The sequence below is a fragment of the Chelonoidis abingdonii genome, chromosome 9 (assembly GCF_003597395.2).
Source record: "Chelonoidis abingdonii isolate Lonesome George chromosome 9, CheloAbing_2.0, whole genome shotgun sequence".
NCBI classification, from domain to species: domain Eukaryota; kingdom Metazoa; phylum Chordata; order Testudines; family Testudinidae; genus Chelonoidis; species Chelonoidis abingdonii.
Window position 1 is genome coordinate 6,922,025 of NC_133777.1, and position 20,641 is coordinate 6,942,665.

A 20,641-nucleotide genomic window follows, 5' to 3' on the forward strand; every position below is an offset into this window, starting at 1 on the left:
CTGGTCTCTCCTGTTTCCAATGGTCAGATTCACCCTTCCAGGTTTGGAAGTTTTAAGATTTCTTCTTCCTCGCTCTCTTTGTTTGGGTGTCTGTGTAAGTCCCATTAATAATGCTGCCCTGCTTTTGTACAGGCTAATGGGAATGGCATGCAAGTGCTGTCCATGTGTCTGATAAGTGGATATTACAAACAGAAGACGGTTCATATGCAGTACTCCAGCCTCTCACCTTTCAAGGACAATGTATTTCTCACCACCCTTCCATAAACAACAACAACGCTGGATTTTCCCCCCTCCCTTTCACAGGAATAGGCTAGTTTTGCCTAAACTTTGCTCTGTACATTTCCTCAAAGCAACCCAGGGACTGTAACATAACCAATGCAGGACAAACACAACCATGGCAAAGGGAGGGTTTAAACTGAATTGCTACTAAACGCAATCCTCATGAACAAAAACACCACATAAAGATCTTAATATTTGCTATGATTCTAAAATTATTACTGCTTGGCCTTGCTCCGCACCTGCCACCCAGTGGTAATAAATTAAGGCTCACAAAATCCCTCGCTTTTCCGATGGGGAAAGTGAGGCAGGCCGAGGTGATTTGACTTCCCTAAGATCATGACTGTGAGCCAATGGCAGAATCGGAGATTTGAACCCAGGAGTCCTGAGCCCTAGGCCCTCATTCTAACCATTCAACAATGACACGAATTGCAGAGAAGCAGATAATTTGGGGGAATGGGTCGGGGGGAAGGAGTCTGTGTGACCAGAGGAAAGAGGGCACTGTATCTGCCCACACGGGTGGGCTGTAGTAATGAGCGATGACCCCATCTCACAGTAACGGTAGGGTGGAGGGTGAGCCTGCTGTCCCTTTGTCTGGGCTGAAGGTGAGTGGGTCAGTCTGTGTGGTAAGCTAGCTGGCTGGCTGCCTGCCATCAGCGCCTGAGAAACAGCACTAGCTGCTGTGGCATGCATCCCAAAGACAGTCTGTAGGTCAAGCAGAGCCAATGACAATTTCACTTCTGATGGAGAAGCTACCTGACACTCCTCCTCCCCATCACTGCAATAAACGAGAGAGCCCTTGGCCCCAGAGCTCTCCTATCAGCACCCCCTCAGTCAGTGGCACCCACAAGTGAAGCAGCATTCAGAGGAGGCGAGAGAGGGCTAGCCTGCCATGGAATCCAAAACGCACTGGAATAAAAGACAGAAGGAAACTAACCTAACCTAGGAAGCTGATTTGATCCTGCAGCAAGGGGAGCTGAGGAGGGAGGGAGGGAGGAAGCTGGGGGGAGGGGGAGGGAGGGACGACAGCTTGCACTAGAGTCACAGAGGGTCACTTCCCAGCTACAGAGGTTTTATCCTCAAGCCCTGCAGATCCTCCCTCTTGGTGCACAATACCCATGTTACTGTCCTGAGTTCCTACCGCCCCAGCCACTGGGGTGGGCAGGGGACAAACCCTCTCCCCTGTACTTTGTGATGTCCCCCTCGGTATGGCTGGAGAATTAATGCACACTCACTCCTGGGCTCCTTCAACTTTTTATTTTGATGCGGTTGCACCGCTGTGGCTTGCTAAGCAAATGTACCACAAATGAGATATTGGATTTTCATTTACACCCGGTATTCATTTCCCCTGCTTCCCTGGAGCTGACCTGTCTGGTCCCCCTCCCTCGCCCCTTCTCTTTCTCAACCAGGGCTGTGTACGTCACTCCTTCTCGCTCACTATTACTGCAGGAAGAGCTGTAACGTTACAGCCTCAGCGTTCAGCCCTGCTACAAATCAGGGTCAGTCAGCAGTGCTGTTAGAGTATCACCGAACGTGCTTCTGATCTTAATGTCTTCCTGAGCACACTTAATGGGGACAAGGAGGAGAGATCGGTGCAGCAATGGAGAGACTCATTCCAGCTGCTAATCCAGGGGTTGCTGCCCTCCACTCAGTCTCCATCACAACCACTCCAGCTCGGGGCCACACACTCCTTTTCCACATTAGCTGTGTCTTGCCAGAGCCTTCAACTCACATTGCAATCACTGCTGCATCACGGCCGAAACACTCCGAGCCATGGTCCCCGGGAGGCTGGGTGCACGCGCAGCAGGTTAGCGCAGTAACCTCTCACCGCTGGCAAACCCCGAGTTCTACTCTAGGCTATGTCCTGAACTGGTCCCCATTTACACACACCATGACACTTTCCCCTACATCCTGCAGAGGGTTAAAGCGGGTGATGCTGGGGAAGGAGAGGGGGAAACTTCTGAAGGGCTCTGGGATTATTTTTCAGCTTCAGTGCCTACGGGGTTGGTCTGACTTTACCTTCACATCTGCAAATGTGGTTAAAAGTTTGCTGATCCTATTTTTAGAGCCTTTCACCACATGCAATTTCTCCACCGTGAGACAGGAAATGCTGATGAGGTTGTTCAAAATGTAGCTTATATCTCCTCTCCAAACGGTCTCTGAACTGGTGCAATCAGTTCACTATTGCAACATTCTCTTGGCCTCCCTCCTGTCACTAGCACCCCTCATCCCGCCCCCGCCTTTTTTTTTTTTTATTCAAAAATGTTGGTGAACCGTGGTGCTGGCGGAGGTGAAGAGACTCGCCCTGGCAAGGTGTGAGCTCAGCGAGGCGCTGTGTAAAGTTTCACCTTGCCAGAATCTGCCACGCCAATCTGCAGCAGCCTTCCTCCCTTAACAAACGGGTTGGGTCTTGGCCTCCATGAATCATGGAGCCAATGTTTAGCGAGCCACTTCGTGGCGCAGACAAAAAATGTGCTAGGAACTTGAGTGCGAGACCACACTAGGAGCTAAGCTGAGACCACCCAACTTAGTTCAAAGGACTCCAGCCAAGCATCTAAAGGTGGAGAGATCCTGCCTCCCAGATGCAGTTTAAGGTCTTGTCCACTCTGGGATGGGCTCACTACTGTTCTACTTAAACACAGCAGCTGCGAGCAGGGCTCTAGCATGGTTTACCTGACCACCGCAGACAGGAAAATTATTTTATTGGAGAACCTGTCTAGCCAACCCACACGCCAAATGATCTGCCATGGTTCTAACACTGTTCTCAGGCCAAAGTTCCTTGTCCATGGTGGTCTAGGAAACCATCACGGAACTGTGTTTAACCAAGCATGAGTCTGCTCCTAGTGTCCAGATGGAGGCAGTGTAAATTACAGCAGCAGTTCTCTGCTTTTTCCATGTTACAAAGGGAAAAGTGCCAGGATTCCCATCCCAGTTAGCCACACAGGAAGGGTAGATCTCCGTGTTGAGAACCAATCTACTGGCTAAAGCAGAGGACTTGGGAGTCTGGAGAGCCAGGTGTCTATCAATGACTCCGGCACCGGCTCACAGTATAACATTACGCAAATCACTTAACCACCCTGTGCCTCAGTTTACCTATCTGTAACATGAAGAAACTACTAATTGATCTTTGTCTAGCTCTTTGAGATCCTCCGATGCAAGGTGCTAGCTGGGCCTGATCCCGCAAGGCACTCAGGCCCAGATCTTCAAAGGCATTTAGGCTGATGAGAGCTGGGTTCCTAAGTGCCTTTGTCTCTTGAAAGGAGCCGAGTGTGCTCCGCTCACATGGAAGGACTGGGCTCTAGAAGTGCAAAGGCCAAGTTCTGCAGCCTTCCACTGGCCCGAGCTCACGCTGGCATCAGTGGGCAATTGACTTGATTAAGGATTGCCTAATTCGGCCCAGCTTTCCTAGTCCTACTGTCGTTAATAATAAATGCTTCCTGAGTAGAAACCGAAAGCCCGCCAGCTGCCCGTACTCCCTTCTGCTGCCTTTCACAGCCCCGGCTCCCCCATGCCTGACTCTGCACCATCTCCACAGATAGCAAACAAGGCTCATGCTATATGGCACAGTACCTGCTGTTTGAATGCCAACACCTCATTTGTATGTCTTGATTGGCCCTTATCAGCCATGCTGTGCTACACCTGATTGCTGGCTGTCATCAAGGGGTGGCGTGGCAGTCTTCAGATGACAATTTTATTTAATTGGCCCTCTAGTCAAAGAAAAAGAAGAACACAAAAAAACCCCCCCAACCCTTTGTTTTGAAACATTAAAAGACGACACATTATTAATAATACTGCTAATAAGAAGGCTGGTATGTCGGGAAGCCATCAGCGCCGCTGGGGGAGGAAACCCTCTTCCCCAGCCTCATTAGGGAACGGCTGACTAACCCTGCAATGGCTGTACCCTCCCCTGAGTTATGAGATCGTTTGCCCACCTGTGGATTCAATAAATTCCCTCCCCCTCTCGGACCATTACGCAGCCCTCCATTTATGTCATGCTTGCCTGGGCCTCTTCCCTCGCACGTTCTAGCAAGTCACTGAGGCTGAAATTTCAATTAAGAAAGAGAAATAATTACCCACCGCTCCATATTTTCCTCTAAAATGGTAGCCAATGCCAGTAGACCAAGTCATCATTTCCTGTTGCATCCTGGCATGTAAAAACGGGCTGGTATGCGTGACATTTACAGGAAGATTTCCAGTCTACAGGCTGCTCGCCAGCAGTGACCACTTACAAAATAAATGAAATGAGGGGGGCAGAGCTATCTGGCTGTGGGAGGCACTTGGAAAAAAAAGGATGTTTGCTCTCTTTGAAAGAGCAGGAACAGCCTCAGCCAGAGTCCCCGTCTTCCCCCTATTCCCATCACTTAAACTCACCTTCTTCTCCGTTCCTGCTGCCTACGCCATAAATTGCCCCTTTGGTCTCCTTGTCACAATCTTTCCAACTGCAGACTCCCACCGTTCTCACTGTTGTGGACTCTTTGTTGTCTGCCAGAGGCTCTCGTCTCATCTGAATGGCACTGCACATTGAGATCTCTATAGTCCCGTGGCAGAATTACTCAAAGACAGTCCCCAGGAGCCCGGGCAATAGGTTAGCACCCTGGCCTTTCCCATCTGAACACCCTGAGTTTTATGCCTGGGCTTGGTCACAAGTGATAACGAGTTGGCAGTTCTTATCCTAGTCCCTATTTAGTCACATTAGGGAATCTTCACACAATTTCCTATGTCTGGCAGCTTCCGCTCATGAAAACTGGGAATTGTAGGGGGTTGCTAAGGTCAAGATTGAGACGCACTGGCAGAGCCCAGCGTGGCTTTCAGGATTGGCAGCTCAAGGATGCTGCAGATTAGGATTGGGGCAGAGTGGCGGTGCTTTGTGGGGCTGTGCGGGGAAAGATTAACAAGGGCTGTCACAGGTCAGGACGGAGGTGCACTGGCCAAGGTGGGAGACGTGTGAGGGGAAGACTCAGGCCAACGTGAGTATCTGAAGAACTTTGTATTCACTCACCAATGTTTACACATTACCAATGTGTGTTCCCTGGAACGTGTTATACCACAGAATATTTTGCAGGAGCAAGAAATGAGAGACACCAAGAACAGGACAAGGCAGGCCTCCAGGAAACTCCAAAGATCTTTTCTAACGGGTGCAAACCCCATCAGTCAGGATGGCTCATATCCCAGAATTTTTTTCAACATTTCCCCACAGTTCAGACCTTGTAACATACAAACGTACTTGTTATACCTTAGAAACAGGCTGCACACAGCTTCAGTCTCCCACAACAAGCATTGTGGTAGGACAGCACAATCATCTACCAAAGTGAAATGGTGCTCCAGGAACTGAGAGGCTGAACATGAGCTCTCAATATGATCCTTGGATGAATAAACTGGGACTCTCAAGTAGGAACTGTTATTTTACCTCTGTATTTAGCACTGGGGTGACCACTGCTGGAATACTGTGATCAGTTCTGATGTCCACCATTCAAGAAAGAAGTTGAAAAATTGGAGAGGGTTCAGAGAAGCGCCACAAGAATGATTAGAGGATTAGAAAACCTGCCTTATAGTGATAGATCTAAGGAACTCAATCTATAGTTTACCAAAGAGAAGGTTAAAGGGTGATCTGATCCCAGTCTTTGGTTAAACAACTGCAAAAAAAAAAAAAGGTTACTAATCTTTCCGTAACTGTTGTTCTTCAGGATGTGTCACACACGTCCATTCCAGTGTAGGTGTGCATGCCCCAAGCACAGTCACCAAGATTTTTCCCCTTAGTGGCATCCATTGGGTCAGCTCCAGCACCTTCTGATAGTGTGCGCTCATTGTGCCGATATAAAGGGCCCTGCCAACCCCCTCCCCTTCAGTTTCTTCTTGCCAACTGCTTCTGATAAGAGGGGATGGAGGAGGGGTTTTGGAATGGACATGTCATGTGCAACACATCTTGAACAACAGTTACAGAAAGGCTAGTAACCGTTTTTCTTCAAGTGCTTGCACATGTCCAGTCCAATGGAGGTGACTCACAAGCAGTGGTCCAGGAGGTGGGTTCAGAGTTCAAGGACAGGCTGACGGCAAGGCTGCGCAGCTGAAACCTGCCTTGTCTCTATCCTGCTGTGTAATGGCCTATTGAGTTGTGGATGGGCGAACCGAAGACCAGGTTGCAGATGTCCTGAATCGGGACTTGTGCTGGGAAAGTGATAGAAGAGGAGGCTTGAGAGATTGTGGAGTGAGCCGTTAGATTAGCTCGGAGCGAGATGCTCGTGAATTTGTAACATGCCCAGATACAAGAAGTAAGCCATGATGAGATTCTTTGTGCAGAGCTAGGGAGACCTTTCATTCTTTCCACTATCGGTAGGAAGAGCTGAGTGGGTCTGCAGGAAGGTCTGGTTCTTTATCAGTAGAAAGTCAGGTCCTGCCTCACATCCAAAGAATAGAGGCGCTGGTCCTCGCTGCTCCTCTCCATTCACGTGTGGTTTAGGGGAGAATACTGGCAGGGAGACTGCTTGGCCGCAGTGGAATTGCGACACCACCCTTGGGAGGAATGACAGGTGAGATCGTAACTGGACTTTGCCCTTGAAGAACACCATATATTGGGGCAGGCTGGGGTGATGTCTACCAGGAAGGCCACTTTCCAGGAAAGGTGTAACAGTGAACACATTGCTAGTGGCTCGACCAGGGACCCTGTAAACTTTGCCAGGACAAGGTTCAGGTCCCAGTGGGGGAATGGGATCGCCAATTTGCTGGTACACTCTCTCCAGTCCTTTGGGAAAAGAACACTAGGAGAAAGTTTGCCTGAGCAATGTGGGATTCCAGCAACTGTCACAGGCGCTAAGAAGGAACTGAAGGGGAGCAGCGTTGGCAGGGTCCTTTAAACTGGCTGTATGAGCACACGGCCCCAGAGGGCAATAGATACCACTAGGGGAAAAAAAATCCTGCAGCTGTGCTCGGGATGAGCACACACCTACATTGGAATGGACATGCACAAGCACTCGAAGAACAAAGAGTAACTATTAATGGAATGATGTCAAACTGGAGGGAGGTCCCAAGTGGGGTTTCACAGGGATCTGTTCTGGGTCCGGTGTCATTTAACATCTTTATTAATGACCTGGATGTAGGAATAGAGAGCATCCTGATCAAATTTGCAGATAACACAAAGCTGGGGGGCGGGGGAAGGTCTGCCAACACTTTGGAGGATAGAGCTAAAATTCAAGGGGATCTTGATACATTGAAGAACTGGGCTATAAACAATACAATGAAATTCAACAAAGATAAACATATGGACCTACACTTAGGGAAGAAAAAACAAATGCACAAATACAGAATGAGGGAAAACTGGCTTGGCAGCAACACTGCTGAGAAAGATCTGGGAGTTGCAGTGGATCACAACCTCAGTGTGAGTTAGCAATGTGATGCTGTTGCAAAAAAAAAAAAAAAAAAAGCAAATACAATTTTGGGTTGCATTAACAGAGGCATAGCATGCATGTCACGGGAGGTGATAGTACCACTCTACTCGGCGCTGGTTAGTCCTCAGCTGGAGTACTGTGTCCAATTTTCGTCACCAATGTATAGAAAGGATGTAGGGATACTGGAAAGGATCAAGAGGCGAGCGACAAAGATGATCAAGGGGAGGAAATGCAGCCATACAAGCAAAGGCTGAAGGAACTGTGAAAAGAGGAGATGCAGTCTTCAAATACTTGAAAGGCTGCCATAACAAAGGTGTGGAAAAGTTGTTCTCTCTTGCCACAGAAGGCAGGGCAAGAGGCAATGGATTCAAACTACAGCAGAGCAGATTTTGATGAAATCTCAGCAAAAACATCCTAACAGTTAGAACAGTAGGACAATGGAACAGATTGCCTAGGGAGGTTGTGGAAGTTCCTTCACTGGAGGTTTTCAAAAGGAGGCTGGAGAGCCACTTGTCTTTGGTGGTTTAGACACAACAAATCCTGCATCCTGGCAAGGGACTGGAACAGATGACTTTTGTGGTCTCTTCTAACCCTTGATTCCAAGTATCTACCTGAGGAACAAATATTTGCTAATGGGCTCTTCCATCTAGCAGCGAAAGGGAGCTGGAAGATGAAGCTAGGCCAATTCAGACTGGAAATAAGGTGCCAAGTTTTCATAGTGAGAGTAATTAACTATTGGAACAACTTACCAAGGGTCATGGTAGCTTCTCCACTGGCAACTCTTAAATCAAGATGGAATCTGCTCTAAGAATTATTTTGGGGACGTTTTATGGCCTGTGCTATGCAGCAGGTCAGACTGGATGGTCTCCTCTGGCTTTGGAATCTATGAATTTATAACAAAAACCAAAAAACTCTCCCCTACGGAAAACAATTGCCATGGTGGTGGAATACTGAAAACAGCTGTAATTTGCCCCATCACACATTTTCCTCCCTCTTCTGAACTGCTACATGTTGCTATCCCAAAAGACCTACCGCCACCAAAGAAAAAAACTACACACACCCCCCTAGGTAACATAAGCTGTACGACATGCATACAGAAGAGAACTAAAACGAAGCCTCGTACGATAATCTTTATTTTTAATCACCCAGAGAGTCACACGCAACCCAAGTTCCACCAACACTGGTCCTGATTCTCATCACCCTGACATCAAAACGTCAATGGCACAGGACCCAGCACTGAAAAAGCAATTAACAGGAACTGGCTTAGCCCACATACTGTGATGATGGCTGCTCTAGAGACATGACAGACAGATAGATATAGATATGTTAGTGCTTGGCAACGTCACTGAAATCTGCCTGTGACATCCTGTACTACAGTAGCTGTTACCTGAGTGAATAATAATTACGCTTTGCACTTCTACATCTGAGGATCTCAACACGATTTGCAGATATTCATGTTGCCGCACTATCATCTCAGTATCGCCGACCCCAAGCCTTCAAAAATCATGAGTCAGACCCAAAGCCAAAAGACAAGATTGGCTCAAAAATCATGAGATTTTATTACAATATAATAAATGTGGTGTTCTTTTTATTTGTCTTCTGGTTTTTGAGCTCCTGGGGGTTTCCACCTTTTTCCTGCAACCTTAAGGGCTAGAAAAAAAAATTTAGATGAAAGCTGAGATCTAATGTAATCACCTGACTCCTGGAGCTGCGGATTTAATAAAAACATTGTGAGATATCATGAAACTGCAATAAAATCATGAGAGTTAGCAACACTGTTAAGGCCTATGATGCAGATTATCCCCATTTTACAGCCAGGAAAACTGAAGCACAGAACGGTTAAGTCATTTGCCTAAGACCACCCAAAACATTTCTGTGGGAAAGCCAGGGATAGTACGTAGGGCTCCTGTCTGCTCTAAACCACATCATCATCCTTCCTTCCCTGGGAAGAGAGACCAAGGCAAGACCACAAGTCTCTCAGGAATTCCTGTAATGTTAGACCCCAGCATGTGACTTCATGGCTCACACACGCTGGAATTATTTTGCAAACGATTCAGTGTGCATTATGTGTACAGGGTATGCATTCAAAATTATAATACAGTGGCTTTTAAAGCCCCATCTAAATGCAAATCTAATTACATTTTCCCGTTTGTTTGGCCAGCCAAACTGCAGAAACTAGTTTAACCAAAACACTGTTTAACTGAGTTTAAATACGGTTCCTTAACACCAGTTAAAATGTGTAAGAGACCTAAATTGCATGGCAGCCGCAGCATACAGCCATTCATGTTCCTACAAATAGATACGTTCCTTTCCTTACCACTGCAGCTAAGTGCCGCACAGTCTTTACCCCCCCTTCAAATGATAATTTATGATCCCTGACCCACTTACTCCTTCTAAATCAACCTGATCAATAGAGAAATCAGACAATCCTTTTAAGAAACGAGCCCATCTGATCCTTCCAGCTAATGATCTCTGCTCTTCTTATAGCTGTTTGCAGATATGTGGCATAGGCTGCTGAGGAGGGAAAAAAGGAAAAGGTTCTGAAAGCCACGGGGCAAAATGCTGCTCTCATTTACATCCAGAGAAAACTGGAAGTGAAGCCACTGAAATCAACTGAATCATTTCTGATTTACACGGGTGTAACTGAGGGGAGAAACTAGTCTGTTCCTTCATGAAAATGAGCACATAAGCTCCTCTCCCTGATCTATTAGGGGCTGTTCTGAACACTCCTGCAAACCTTATCTCAAATGCCAACTGCTGAGCTGCAAATTGCCTGAAAATCCTTGTTCCTAAAATGTGCCTCCTAATCAATCTCTCAGTCCCTCCTGCAAACAGTTGTGAACTTTCCCTTCCAAGACCCACAAATGTCTCTTATCTTGGACTCATTCATCACTGCTCCTCCTGCAAATTGAAATCTCTCCTGATGGCTTTGCATCATGTCCCCTGCAAAGAAAACCCAGCGAAACAAAAACAAACCAACATCAACAGAATCCTGTCACCAGCTGGGCTTCAGCTGCTTGCTCTGGGTGTCTACAGCTGCACCCTAAAGACCTCCCAGAGGGCCTGGCACTATGACTTTCTGCTTTGGATTTTATAAAGGGAGATCTAATAGGAGAGCATCTCTTTCAGAGTAAGGCCATTGGTGTGCTATGTCCTCACAGCCCAAATTACAGTGACTGCAAAACCCGGTTCCCTCCTGGGACCCCTTTATATCTCTTTCTCTCTTTACCAAAAGGTTACAAGAACATCTACATTCTGCCCACATATTAACTAAAGCAGTTTGTTAAAGGGGAAAAAAAATGTACAGTGTTAATACATCCACTTCAGAACATTAAAAAAAAAAAAAAAAGCAAATTTATACAACAGAGCCTCTGTATGGCGTCACTGTCCATCCTGATGTTTGTATTTAAGGAGTAGGGTCAACCAGCTAATATGGACGCATCACAGAACCCTTTACATCTTCACAGTAAATCAGCTCCTGAAATGACTGCGCTGAGTATGGCCCCTACTTCTTTACATGCATGGGGTTATTTTTACGTTTATGGCACCGCTAGAAAACCAGCCAGAGGAATTTCCTCCTCCCACCTTCTTTCTATCGAATACATACTCCATCCATTGCTCTGCCTGAGGCGTCGGGTAGGGATGTCACTTATAATGCAGGCAGTACATGCAAACACAAGAGAACCCAGTTAATCTGTGAATCTCTTATAATTCATCTCTCAAATGCTGCAGATGGAGCTTGAACCTGCTCGGTGCTGGATACTCATTCAGGGGTTGATCAGGCTCCACTGAAGTCAGTGGGGGTTTGCCATGCACTTAAATGGGAACTCGTCCCTATCCACCCCCAAGAATCACTGCCGCAAGGTGCTAAAGGCTCTCAATCTTACTGAAATCAGCTGGAGTTGAGGGAGTGACGCAGCAGTCAGTATCTTCCAGGACTGAGCACAGAATGTACATTCAGAGCGCAAGCCACTACCGACTTGACCTAAATCCCACCCCTAGTTTCAATGGGGGTATACAGCTTTTCACTTCCTGTTTTGTTTAGCGGTGTTGTTATGAGCTTTTAAACAGTGTCTGTTTCCACTCAAGAAGCAGATGCATTTAAGCAGTGGGGTAACTGTCTCTTGCACACGAAAAGTTTCGGAAGTGGTCCTTTGGTGTAAAAGGTGCTGTCTAAATGTTACAGCAGCATTCAGCTGAAGGAAACAGACATGTTCACAACATCCTACAGGGTATTACTTTGGTGAACTATATCCTGCGAGCCCAAGGAGCAAAGATAAAGGGAGAGAAGTATTATTACAGAGCTTGCTATGAAACAGCAATAAAACCGCTTAAATGTCTCATTTTGGCCTCTACTGTGATTAATCTATGATTCCTTGGTCCTCTGCTTTGCTTCTTAGATCGTAACCTCTCTGGGTCCGGGCACTTTGTACGTGTTTGTGCAGTATCTGGCACAATGCGGCCCCCATCCTCACTGGGACCTCACAGCACAGCCGCAACAGAACAACAATAACAAACGGCACCAATGCACAGATGAGGCATCTACAACTACCCATAGTGAATAGCAGTGATTACACCCTTTCTCTGGCTTTAGAAGGGAGACGACTCCATCGGACCATGTTATTAACATCTGCAGGGGAAAATTTATTTTCATTACAGAGTAGGTGCCCAGATTGATTTCAGGTAGATCAATCTCTACACACCCACTGAAGCCTTAAAGATCTCCTCTCTTAACTCAAATTTATACCCCCACCTCCAAAATTCAGCATCATCGTATCTGAGCTGGACAAGACTGGGTCTCTTCATGGGCAACAGTTCTGCAAGGCCTTCATTTCTCTTTTCCTTCCCTTTCAGTGACTGCTTTACTTCTCCCTACTTTCTTTCATCCATCTTCTCTTGGTCTTCTCCCTTTGCCTGTATTCACTCTTATCTCTTGTCCCATTTTCTCTTCAGCTCCTTGCTTGGTTTCACATTTTTTCCCCCAGTGGCATTAGACCTTGCTCAGAAGCCAGACAACAGATAGAGAGGATGCTAACGCCAAACAGTCTTAAAATCTGACACAACATAATATAGGGCAGGACTGTTCTGTGGATCACATCACAATAGTCACAGTGAATTACAAGGTATTAGAGGACTCTACTGTTGTGTGTCACATAGCAATGGTCACACTGAAGGACATGGTATTATAGGACTATGTAGTTCTGTAGCTTATATAGTAAGAGCCATGGTGAAGGTCATGTTCTTTGGTGAATACAGTGTTCTCAACAGCCATGGGGAGGGATACAGTATTACAGGAATAAATCATGACCCCCCGCCTCCGTCTCAGTAATAGACCAGGTATTTGAACGTTAGTGATGCATTCATTTTAGCAGTCAATAGGCAGAACCATTTTTATAACAATTGTTCTTGTCTACTGAATGCAGTGTTAACTGTTCATTTGCATGAACGCCTTGTCTACAAGGGGACAGGGACTGGAATGGCTCTTTCAGATCAGCTCCCCACACAGACCTTCTATTGTGGATAGCATCCACACGTGGCCCCACAAGGAGCTATTCCGGAATAGCTTATTCCGCCATAGGGATTCTGGCCAATTTCCCTTGTAGATAAGGCCTAAAGGCACTGCCCTGCCAGTGCAATTTACACTCCCTTTAAGGTAGTGAGCACAACAGCAAGTTTTAGCCATTACCATAAATGCAGCAAAAAAGGTATCCCCTGGTGAGACATCAAGCCGTGACTAACAATAGAGATGCAGTTAAAGCGAAGGAAGCAAAGTCTGAGAGTAAGAAAGTAAGAAATAACCCCCAAAACTCAAGGGGTTTTACTGAAGATGATATTCCAAATTAAAACGAAACCAGCCCAATTTCATCTCAGGTTCTATGTGAGCTTAAAACCTGGGGCTAACCAGAGTTTAGCCTCTTTGCACCAGGACTGAATTTGAACCACATTTATAAGGCATGACCCTACACTCCTGAAAAAACCACACACACACACACACACACACACAACTGTTCACCGCACCATATTAATCTACCCTGTTACAACATTCTCATTGGCAGGTGTGGTGTAAATCACACGCAGTTTGACATATTTATGCATATTTAGCCCCAATGACACAACCATTCGTGATTTCTGCTTTCCCCATCCACTTGGGTATAATGCAGCCACCACAAATGGAGCTGAATAACTCTCGTTTCAAATAAGGCAGCACTACAGCATATTCCCTACATACCAAACACTACACAATGGGCCAAATTAATCTGCAATGTATCTCCACTGACTTCAGCAGAAGGATTTGGCTCGTTCTTTTAAATATGGCACCCTCCATTTTTTATTTCTTTTATGCTTGTGATTAGATTAAATAGACAGATAATCTATTTCCTATATCCATCCATCTAGATACACTGCTATCTCGATATAACGCCACCCAATATAACACGAATTTGGAGATAACGCGGTAAAGCAGCGCTCTGTGGTGGGCAGGGCTGCGCACTCTGGTGGATCAAAGCAAGTTCAATATAACACAGTTTCACCTATACCGTGGTAAGATTTTTTGGCTCCCAAGGACAGCGTTATATCAAGACAGAGGGGTATGTGATAGGAATTTCTCTGTCCACTGCCTAACTTCTTGTAGGCAAGTGGGATATACGCAAGAATGTCTCAATTAAGACATAATAATTTTAATTAGCAGGTGAATCATTTTCTGGGCTGATTTCCTTGGGGACAAAAAGGAAAGAATCTCCTTTAAGATTTTCATTTGCCTTGCTGCTCTGGTCCCCCCATTTCCACTAGTGTATCTTCAATCTCAAACGCCGCATAAAAGGAAAAACGCCTTGATATTTTGCCTTGACTTTTGCTAAGATTGGGACACATAAGAGGGATTTGAGGTATTTTGTTTTGTTTTTTAAACATTCAAGATCACCTTTTCCACAGGGGCGAGGGGAGGTAGAAGGCAGAAAGGAGAAACATTTTTTCCCCAGCGGTGATGCAAAGGCTGTTGACACCTTCCTTGCAGCCTGGCTGTTCCCCAAGGGCAGGGAGTTGAAAGGTTCACCTACATCAAGTCATAAGTAATGCAGCAGGAAGCTCAAGCATATTGTAGACAGGGAGGACCCGTAGCTAGAGACCAGCATCACATCCTTTGCAATTGGTGCTTATCCTGCATCCTCCTCCTATTCCACGGATCTGGAGCATAGGACAACGTCTCTCTCTCTAAGTGAAAGTGTGATGTGGGAACTTCACAGGCACTGACTGCCTGCAATTACTGACTGCCTACTGCAAAGGCTCTCTCTTTCCTTCCCACTCTTCTCACTTGTTTTCGTTTGTGCAGCAGAGTGTGAGCCTTCGGAGAGTACTGCTGCTGTAAAAGGCTGGGACTCACGGAACGCTGGCTTTCAGCGATCACTTTCATGGGGGGGAGCAGAGGGTGACCAGACAGCAAGTGTGAAAAATTGGGACAGCGGGTGTGTGGGGGTAATAGGACCCTATATAAGAAAAAGACCCAAAAATCGGGACTGTCCCTATAAAATCGGGATATCTCGTCACCCTGAGGGAGCAGTACGTGTCCTGGTCCAGTGACAGAAGCTTGGCTATCTCCAAAACTCTCACCCCACCCTGTTTCAATCAGGGAGATGCACTTAAGCCACAAGAAGCCTTCTCCTCTCGGCCTCAGCCTGCTTGTGCTTTTCTGACGCTCTCAAGATGCTAGCGGAGAGGAGAGAGTGGAAAGTAGCAAAAGGGGGAAGGATTCTTCTTACCTGAACAGTCCGCCCTTCTGTGGGGTTTTCCTCAAAAGTTCTCGAAGGGTTTGACAAACGTTTATTGCCTAACTCAGGCCTAATTAGGAGTCACAAGGCCCATTTGATAGATGGGGAAACTGAGATACAAAGTGACCAATTGAGTTGCTCAAGATCACCCAGAGAGTCAGTGACCTGGCCAGGAACAGAAGGTCTGAGTTCAGACCCCCACTCTCCCTGCATTAACCACAAGAGACACTGGGGCCAAACACTGGACTCATTAAAGTCAACAAGAGTTTAGCCATTGACTCAAATTTGGCCTTAATCAAAAGACAATTAAAAGCTGAAGAGCTGTTGAAGGACAGATTCTTGTAGCTCACGTGCCTATGCAATTCCTGCAGGTGATGTCAGGTGCCCAACTAGAGGTTTTCCTATACTGGAGATCTATAGAGATGACACAAAAGTGGAGTTCCCGCTTCCGTGTCAAAGGAGAAGAACTCTAATAGGGAGGCTGAGAGACTCAAGGCACGTTTACAGATACAGTGCTGCGGTACACCTGGTGAAGATGCTCTATGCTTACGGGAGACAGCTCTCCCATCGGCATAATAAAAGCCCCTCCACGAGAGGCGTAGCCATGTTGGTAGGAGAAGCACGGTCCACATCAGCATTTACGTGGGTGTAACTTGTCTCTCTCAGGGAGGTGGTTTATTCGCACTCCTGAGCAACATAAATTAAGCCAACATAAGCTGCAGTGCAGACACAGCTTTAGTCTTTGCAAAATGCTTTGAGATTGTCACATGACAGGCACTAAGTAGTATTATTTTGTACAGCAGTGCCTGAAATGAAACCCAACTCCATGTCTGTGACACCCTGTAATGGAAGGACAGGGACCAATGATATAGAATCTGTAGCTTCTGATGCATCACTGTGAATGTCAATATGCAATTCTTTAAGTGAGCTGAAGTCTAGGTTAACTGCTTCCCTTCATTCTAAACCTACCTATTGATGGTATTTCTAAGGAAGCGTTTAAGCACCAACCTTTCCCCTTCTCCCTGTATTATGTAAGTCTGCAGCCTTGCAAACTGCAAACACCACAGAGCTCCTGATTTTTAAATCTACATCTTAATTGTAGCTGCAAAAGGTTTCTAGTGGTGGGAGAGGAACAAAAGTGGAGTGAGTCAGTGGGGCTTAAGAACTGGCACATCTAGGAGTCTTATCAGGCAAGCCTCTCTGAGGAACAAAACCCGACCAGCCTAGTCATTGCATTCTGCATTGCTGTTCAGGAGATGCCAGTTCAGCTCCCAGGTTCGGCCCCGTTTTTACCCAGAGTGGCAAAGGGGATGCAAATGCTATGGACACTCAGTAGCAATCTCTAGCTGATTAAGGAGCAGCATTACTAGGCATCTTAGTGGATCCCATTGTATACTCCTTGTTGGCCAAGTTGGCTGTCAAACAGTGCCTGGATGAGGGACACCAGGAACATGGGGGGAAAGGACAGAATCACACTGGCGGTGACAAGGATACTCTCACAAGACCCCTTAAATTAATCCAAACAAATATATGACCACTCAGCAAAAGAGATCCGACGTGCTCACAGCAGGGGCAGGAGTGGTGTCTATGGTTCTTCAAGAGGTCCTCCAATCCCCTAGAGACAACTCCCCCCCCAAAAGGGGCAAATATTATTATATGGGAGGAAGTGATCACAGTGAGAAAGGAAACAGTGAACCGAGTCCTACATTATGGGCTAGATCCCCCTCGTCCAGCTGTGACTGAGCTCTGCTCAGTGCAGAACCTGAGAAGGGGGCAAAGATAGCTGTACCCCAACTTTTTGCTCCCTCTTCCAATCCCGGGGCTGGCCCAGGCCCAGTTTGGCTGTTGACACAATATAGAGCAGTCTCAGGGCTGCTACAGTTCGCTTGCAGCCGTAACAGCCCTCGGGATGGCAGCACAACTCCAGCCTCACTCCCATTCCCCAGTCGCACGCCTCCTATGCTGGCAGCTGGCCGTGCCAGCTCTATGCCACTGGTGAATTCCTGAACACAAGGGGAATCCTCAGCTGGCTGCTCAGAAGAACTTTTAAGTCTGCTTTGCACTGCTTCACTGGGGAAAGGCAGACTTGGTGAGGCTGAGGATCTGAGCCTATGTACCCAATAGAAGCTTTGCTACTACTTGGGTCCCAGCTCCTACAGTCACTTCCCCTGCTCCGCTTCAGAAAGGGTGCGTGCATATAGCAGGGGCCCGTGTAAATTTCACTCGAGTCTCATCATAGTTACCCTGACCTCAGTGATGATACTCTGCATTTACACCACTATAACTGAGATCAGAACCTGGCCCTTAGTGTCCCACGTAGCCTGAAGGACACTCAGGCACGGAGAGCGCCTATTTTTAACCCTTTGAATCCCAGAGTTATTTTACCAGGGTGTCTCTTAGCTGACCATCGTGCGTCCATCAGAAAATGCCAAGCCTACCCAACCTGAAAATAGCCTGTGTACTGGGCCACTTACACTGAGGAGATGCCCTGGCTGTGTACAGGGGCACCTTGCCTGCCAGGGGCCAAAGTAGGGGTTTAAAAATAGCGTGTCTCTCTCACACACACCAAAAAAAACCCAAACCCAGACCGAGGCAGGAATAACAAAAGCAGTGATCAGTAAAGAATATCCCAAGAGGCTGTAAGTTCTTCAATTAGAGCTCTCATTATAGGCCGAGAAACTCCACTCTCTTCTGTACGGCTAACACTTTTTTTTTTTCCTTTTAAAGAAAAAAAGCGGGGAGGGGAAAGAGGAGGAACGCTGAATCTTTAATGCAACAGACAGGTCTGCTGAGATTCACTTTGGCTCTTATTTTGACTTTCATCTAAAAGAGCTGCCCTGGGAATCCATTAAGTCCAATTTAAATCGACTCTCCGCCCCCATGCTTTCTCCCCGCCCTGCCCAACCCCCTCCACTCTTCTCCCCTTGGAAACAAACAAACAAATTGAGCGGGGGGGGGGGGAGGCAGAGCCTTGCAGGAATGGTTTTTTTTTTAATTTTGAAAGACGTGCTACAAGGAGCTCACCCTTCCCAAGGCACTTAGCAGATTTTTATTGCTGCACAAAAATAAAATCCAGAACGGTGGCCACACTTGGATAAGGTCTCAGTATCAGTATCTCAATCACCACCTTTCTCTGGCTGATAAGGTTTCACAGGCTCACGCTGTACTTTTGGTTCCTAATTTTCACGTGTTTTTTCTCCTCTATCTTTTTTTTAATTACTATTAGCTGGCCTTGTAACAATATCAGCCAGTAAAGTTTGAATGGATCTGATTTCATGTACCACTTCAGTTCCAGTTTTCCTCTGCTAGTTCGACAGTTGCAAAAATCATTCTTTGCATTCAAAAAATCAAATTCCATTCCACACACACGCAAGCCCCTGTGAGCTGCTCAGTAATGATAGAGAATGGACAGCCCCCCTTGGCTGTCATGTACGACACGGTCATTCAAGCGCTGCTTCTGTAGTATAAGCACTTTTCCAACCCCCCGCACCCCCCCTGCGCCATACACACACATTCTGCATTGCACCCTATTCATATGTTTTCAATCATTGCCATTCCTTTATTTAAAACAAAAGCTTGCTCGCTCTGTCTCTCACACACACACATTCTGAAAAGTGAAATCTCTATAAGGGGGCTGTGAGTTGGTTGTTTGGGTTGTTTTTTAATGACAATGGACGGGTTTTGTATAAATTTGCCATGGGAAAGGAGGAGCAGGAGAGCATGTGAAAGTCTTATGGAGGGGGTTTCCGAACACCCAGCCAGATGTGCAAATCCTGGGATTACTCATATCTCGGCTAAAACAATTTTTTCTGGCAGGCACGTCTGATACACACCAAATCAGCGAAAGACAACAAATCAAATCAGGGTTCGCACACAAAGACAACAGCAATGATTGTGGGACACTGGGGCTCATCAGTGCCGGAACTTTTTAAAGTAGAAAAACATGCACATGAATAACTCTACCACTAAAAAAAACCTCCTTGACAGACCTAAAAACCCCATTTTTTATTATTATTTCAACTTCCAAAAAGTGGGGGGGCGAGACTAGCGACATGAAGAAATCTCTGTCGTATACACACACACAGACGCACAAATATTCGGAGTCTCAGCTGTATCTCTGTTCAGATGCCCATTACCAATAATGTCGCTACAAATTTGCAACAAATTTAAACCCCTTTTTTAATTATAGAAAAACACACACACACAAAACCCCCAAATATTGCAAGCAGGCCACAGACAAACTCGGCAATGCCAGAAACATATGGTGTAGTCTCAACTGAAAAGGGCAGCAAGTTGCACAAGAGAAAAATTAATCAGAAAAAAGCGCTATAAATTCCCAAGGAACATTTTGCAGACCCTCCAGTGAAAAAAGGCACAAAGATGCAGCTGGTAACAATACCTGCAATGTTTCTTGTGCTCCTCTCTCTCTCTTTCACTCTCTCGTGCTGTCTCTCTCTCTCTTCCTCCTCTTCCAGAACACAGTAGCCAGATTAGATCCTTAGGAAAAAAAAAAGTGAGAAATAGCACAATTCTTTTTTTTTTTTTTTTTTGCTTTCCTTCTCAGCAACCCTTCTAAGCTCCTTCAATAGCCATTATTCATGGACCACTAGGGGATATAAGGTAATTAGAAACGGCCCTATAGCATCCAGCCTGAAAATTTAATGCCAGTGGTAGGAGTGGTTGGGGGGGTTGGCTGCAGGCTGCTACACCAGACAGGAGGGCGCTTTGGTGGAGCTAGGGAAGAGGTGAGGGTTGGGGGTGGAGGGGAAGGAAAGGAAAGGAAAGGAAGAGAGCGTGGTTTGTCCGATCTCTCGATAGAGATGTCAGGTCATTGGGCAGGATGGCCAGAGATGCAGAGGGGCTAGTGACAGTGTGTGTCTTTTTACTATTATTAATTATTATTATTATTTATTGAGTGGGTAGCAGGCTTGCCTTGCCTGTGTGATCTATGCTAGGTTTGTGTGTGTGAGTGTGTGTGCGCGTGTTTGTGCCAGGAATAGCAATCAGCAGCAGAAGCAGCACACAGAGCACAAAAATGCCATCATGCAGGGTCAACAGAAAGCTGCAGACATTTTTTTTTTTTTTGGCTTAATCCTCTAGAGGGGGAAGAGAGAAAAGGAAGAAGGAGGTTGCTAGTTCCTTTATAGTTTTTCATTTTTCTTTCCTCAGTCTCAAGTGGTCACATTAACAACAAAAAAACAAAACCACCCACCCACCCAA

General features: G+C 46.3%; 1 protein-coding gene across 5 annotated transcripts in view; it reads right to left on the reverse strand.

Annotated features, from left to right (window-relative positions):
• Positions 1-20,641, reverse strand: part of RAI1 (retinoic acid induced 1) — a 132,253-nt gene that overhangs the window by 63,745 nt on the left and 47,867 nt on the right. For 4 of the 5 annotated variants that reach the window (XM_075069158.1, XM_075069161.1, XM_075069159.1 and 1 more), the window contains one exon: positions 19,821-19,918. The exons of the other annotated variant lie outside the window; for it this stretch is intronic. The gene's annotated coding sequence lies outside the window, so the exon portion shown is untranslated. The remainder of the gene's footprint in view (positions 1-19,820; positions 19,919-20,641) is intronic. 5 annotated transcript variants of the gene reach the window in all.